General features: G+C 36.3%; 1 protein-coding gene across 6 annotated transcripts in view; it reads right to left on the bottom strand.

Annotated features, from left to right (window-relative positions):
* Nucleotides 1-5,300, bottom strand: part of LOC106871529 (dopamine receptor 2) — a 797,114-nt gene that overhangs the window by 173,280 nt on the left and 618,534 nt on the right. For all 6 annotated transcript variants that reach the window (XR_008263728.1, XM_052966548.1, XM_052966547.1 and 3 more), the window contains one exon: nucleotides 1,507-1,569. The gene's annotated coding sequence lies outside the window, so the exon portion shown is untranslated. The remainder of the gene's footprint in view (nucleotides 1-1,506; nucleotides 1,570-5,300) is intronic.

Below are 5,300 nucleotides of genomic sequence, written 5' to 3'. Positions count from 1 at the left end.
ACCGCTAAGCATTCCGGCTGGCGTACTAACGATTCTGCCAACACGCAGCCTTAAACGTATATATATATTATCATTCTCTTTCTCTTTCTCTCTCTCTCTCTATCTGTCTATATCTGTATGTATATAGAATAAAGTCGGGTGGTATGATAGGTAAATTTAGACTTGTTTAGCTACGTGACTTCCGTAGGAATACTGGCGTTTGGCAACCTTCTTTATGTAGCATTATTGAAAGCCGAGTCCATGGGTGGAGCTTACTGTAATAGCCTCATGAGTCTCTGAATCCATATCCTATACTACACTTTTTACACGCACACACACATACACACACATACACACACACATACACACACACACAAACCCACCTCCACACACGCACACATGTATGTATGTACATTCCTATCTATCTATCTATCTATCTATCTATCTATCTATCTATCTATCTACAGTGACGTATGTGTATACGCGCACTTATGTAGCTATGATTATCTTTAATTTGTAGCAAGCCCTCTGTTCACAAACAGTGGTAACACATTACGGATGTGAGTTTTCATTTCTAAACTTGTAGGGTATTCGTGGATGTAATATATTTTGTACACAATGTTTCATGTATATAACGTCTATGCATTTGTAAACAAGTATATGTCAGATAATGTACTTACAGCCACGTCTATAATTACATTATTAAAGACAGGTGGATGAGTAGTTATGGATATATATATATACATATAAGCGTATACATATATACACGTATGCGCATATATCTGTATATTGGTGCAGGTGTGGCTGTGAAGTTGCGAAGCTTTATTTCCAACCATGAGGATTTGGGTACAGTTCCATTGTGTGACACATTCTTCTGTAGCCCAGGTCGACTCATGTCTTGCGAGTGAATTTAGTAGACAGAAATTAAAAGAAGCACGTGGTATGCATACATATATGTATATATGTGTACGGGAGTGTGTGTGTATGTGTTTTATTTGCTCTTTGCCATCACTGGACTGTCGGTGCTGGTTTGTTTATGTTTCCATAAACTAACGGTTTCCCAACAGAATCCGATGGAATCTTTACCGGAATTTAAAAAATAAATATTGGTGTCACACACACACACGCACACACACGCACACACACACGCACACACACACACACACACACACACATACACACACACTCTCACACACTCATATCCATTGGCATGTATACAAATACTTGTGCATAACTATATACATATACATGCACATATACACGCATATATATCCTTATGTATTTAAAAAAATATAAGTAAACAAATTAGAAAATATATAAAAAATCAGTAGGGCATATGGGATTATTCTCTGTGTCAGGGAGAATGTTTATTCCCGGTACAGAGATAATAATACCTGTCTGGTATTAATGTCTGGGATTGTAGGTATGGCCAAACATTAGTAACAGTAGCAAATGTTGAAGCGATAACAACAACAACAACAACAACAACAGTAATAAAGATTGAATGAATCTTGTGAGCCTACTTACCGATCATACATGCCAACAAATGAGGATGCAGTTGAGAATATTTGAAGAAAGTGGCCACATGATCTATGATGAAGAGAAACAGAATGGAATTGGTGAATTATTAGAGTTCAAACAGATCAATAATTGCAGTTATAATTCAATATTTTATCGATGACATTAATCATAGAGGCAGATCAGACCCTTTAAATTAAGTACTAGTTGCGTACTGGGATCGATCTAATCGACTGGCCTCCTCCCTCCCCCAATTTTGGGCCTTGTGCTTAGAGTAGAAAATAATATAGATTAATATCTGTTGGAAAGCATGTGAGTTAAGAGTTGTTAAGTTGTTAAGAATTTACGGTAGGAAGAACTGGCTAAGTATTAAGTTCAGATTGTGAAGGGTCAGAATAGAAGAAATACGTGTGTAAAATGGACTTGCGTTTCGAGGGTAAGTGGTTACCTATTTCAGAGGAGCAGAGTCCATTATTGATGCGATAGATATCTATGAATTAATAGTTGAAACATGTTAGAAGAATGAAATAGAAATCACACTTGAACCGATTTTGTTTTCATCGAATTGCAGTTGATAAAATAATAATAACTATGTACCGGTTTCAACATATTCGACAGTCAGATTCACCTAAAAATATGAGGCACCATTGTGCCAATGTATATATTGGACAATGCTAGAGAGAATGTCCAAGATGTTCCCAGCAGCCACTTCGAAACATGATGTAGTCAACCACTTATTCTTTGATTCAACTGTTGGTGGTATGACTTAGAACATTCGAGATCAAACCTAACCGAGTAGATCTATGATCAAATATGTTTTACAGTTGACCACACCGTCTTCTTTTGTATCAAATACTTTTACAACGTAATCTTCATTTAAGACGATAATATATGAGTTAATGGAAAGATGTATTTTCTTTCTAGCAGGACTAACAACCATGACTAGGCTACTTTATTGGTTTATGGTAACCAATGAATGTCATTTTCTTCGAATACTTGGTTCTTGATTCAGGAATCGTTTAAGTAATCTTGTGAAGATCCATGTCTTTCCCTGCGGCGCAATAACCCCCATACGCTCACCATCATTTCTTCACAATACTTCTAATGTGATTTGCGCAAATCGAGACAAAATCCATTTTGTATTCTATGTCATGAACGACATTGAAAACATTCATTTTAAATATGCATGTACAAAAACATTTATATGAAAGAAAGAATTTATACCAGGTTACACTCATGCTGAGTCTGAAAGCAATTGAAAAAAAAATAATTGCTACAAATAAAATACGGAAATATTTTTGTAGGCTGAACCAAAGCTGGTTCCAAATTATTTAACCCCGAATCAGTTCTGATTTTTGAAATGTAATTATAAGTATTGCATCTATGTTATTCCATACTTTTGCTTACCTAGGATTACATTGTCTTAAGTATCACACTTCTATTTAAGTTGATAAGGATGTAAGCTTGAGGAAGATTTGTGTATTATTTCTAACAGGTCTAGAGATCTCGTATTAAGTTCCGTCTTTGACGAAATTAAGGAAATGTGTAACAAGGATGTTATTGGTAAAAATAGATAAGCTGTTGTGCTTTTATGTATTCTGAACGAGAAATGTTAGTATTGTTGATGTCAAACAGTTTTATCTAAATATCTAAACAGAATAACTGAGTTTGTCACTTAGAACTAGTCACTTACTTGTGGACTATCCTCAGAATTATTGATCTATCGATCGCTTATGTTGGCGTAATTCCAAATATTCGTTGTGGAGAGATATCTAAGTTACTACTGTGGTTTAGCCTCAGGTCAGTCATAATTGAGAGTGGCTTCGATAAAAGATAACACTATTTTTATTCAGATATGGTGTATCAAGGTGTATAATAACTAATATACGTTGGTGTTGTTGTTTAGATCCGAACAGGTCTTATGATCAACGCTATTCTAGCTGTGATTATCCCATCATTTTATTCGGATTTGGTCTTTCTAGAAACAGATTATCCATTCCATTTTTAAGACAGAAGTTTTGATTCAAAGGGGGGGGGTCAGTTAATTTTAGCATATTGAACGCAAACGAAGATCTCTTGTTGGCCGATTAGAAAGATATGTAATTATTGTTTAATTCCAAACTAACCTCTGATAGTGTAGGCAAACATATGACCAATTCACGACTATCTCGTTCCTATTGTGACATACGGTTTCATTTTTCAAACCTGGAAACTGTGATGTGAGGAAGATTTGGCCATTATTTCTAACATGGAAAACACATTCAGATTTTAATGTCATTCTGATTCTTCTGAGGTAAAATCAATGTGATAGAAATTTACTCAAAAGGCAATGAAACCATTTTAACTATGATAGGGCTCGGCGATCACTTAAATATGGTGATTCCTGTTCTAGTGTTGTAGCTATTCAGCCTTTCCCGCCTAAATTCAAATTGATTTATGATATAGATTCAATCTCGCAGATTGTGGAAGTATTACAATAAAAGAAGCCAAAGGTTTACTGACATTAATAATGTATTGTGTCGGCACTTCCAGGCGAAGAAATAGGATCTCCCAAGACATATAAATAGAGGTAGTCTGGCCGTGGTAGGAGTGTTGAGTAGCAGTCAAGTAGCTGTTGAGTAGCAGTTGAGTAGCAGTTGTGTAGCGGTTGAGTAGAGATCATCCGAAGGTGCTAGATAGAATTAGCTTGAGACATAACATGATGATAAAAAGTAATTCCGAACGCTGCAGGATTCGAACTTAGGTTGAAGAATAAAACAATACTGGAGGACGTCTGTTGAGGTTTTGGATACCTTTCTGGGTTTTCTCATATATTTACTATAGGAGAAGAAAGTAAGGGGCATTAATATTCCAGAAGCGAGCTGATATATCTTACATTGGGGGCGGACGTTTTTAGGTAGAGTCAAAATGTCACTATGGTCAAATCCTGCAATGGTTGAAGAATATTTTTACTTCTCTCAGATTTGATAATTAAAGGATTGCACAGAATTAACTGCATATTTCTTCTCAGTGTATCTGTAAGCTTACATCTAATTGATAAAATGTTCATTTGAATTAGCGTATTTAAATATGTAAAAGCAGCAAAGATTCACTGAATAAAAGCCTGAATACATGTAGGGTGCGATGGGTAAATTGTCGCTATATTATATTTTTAATTTTGCACATGCGCATTGTTGTGTTTTCCATTTAGTCGACTACACTGTATAGTAGTTGGGCACCGTTTGTGAGAAAAACATCACCATGACGCCATTCACTCTGCCAGAAATATGGAAACTACATGCTATACTGGTTGGCATTCGCGTCGGAAGCTCCAATACAAACGTTTCAGAGTGTTTGGGTGTCAATTTGAGGACAGTGCTGGAAGACCCTATGTCTGGCAACAGGACTTTGCACCATGCCACACAAGCAGGAGAACGGAGTCATAGCTGTCGGATAATTTATGCAACTACATCAACCCTAACATTTGGCCACCTAACTCCCCAGACTGCAACTTCATTCCTTATTATGTGTGGGCGCAGTTGAGCGAGAGACCAACAAAACTCCTTGTAACACCAAATATGAACTGAAGGCGAGGATTATGGCAGCATACACCAACTTAAACAGGGAGACCACACAAAAGACTTGCAGGAGATTTCGAAGTCGTCTGAAGGCCGTGGTTAAAGCAAATGACATTTAGATTTAATAAACTTACTCTTTAGTATTGCCAGATATATTATTATGTAATTTTGGTAAACATATCTGCTAAAATGAGACGTCAGTGTTATTTTCATCCTTGCGTAAATTAGACGACAATTTATTCGCCG

The sequence above is a fragment of the Octopus bimaculoides genome, chromosome 3 (genome assembly GCF_001194135.2).
Source record: "Octopus bimaculoides isolate UCB-OBI-ISO-001 chromosome 3, ASM119413v2, whole genome shotgun sequence".
NCBI classification, from domain to species: Eukaryota; Metazoa; Mollusca; class Cephalopoda; order Octopoda; family Octopodidae; genus Octopus; species Octopus bimaculoides.
This window is presented reverse-complemented; position numbering and strand designations above follow the sequence as displayed.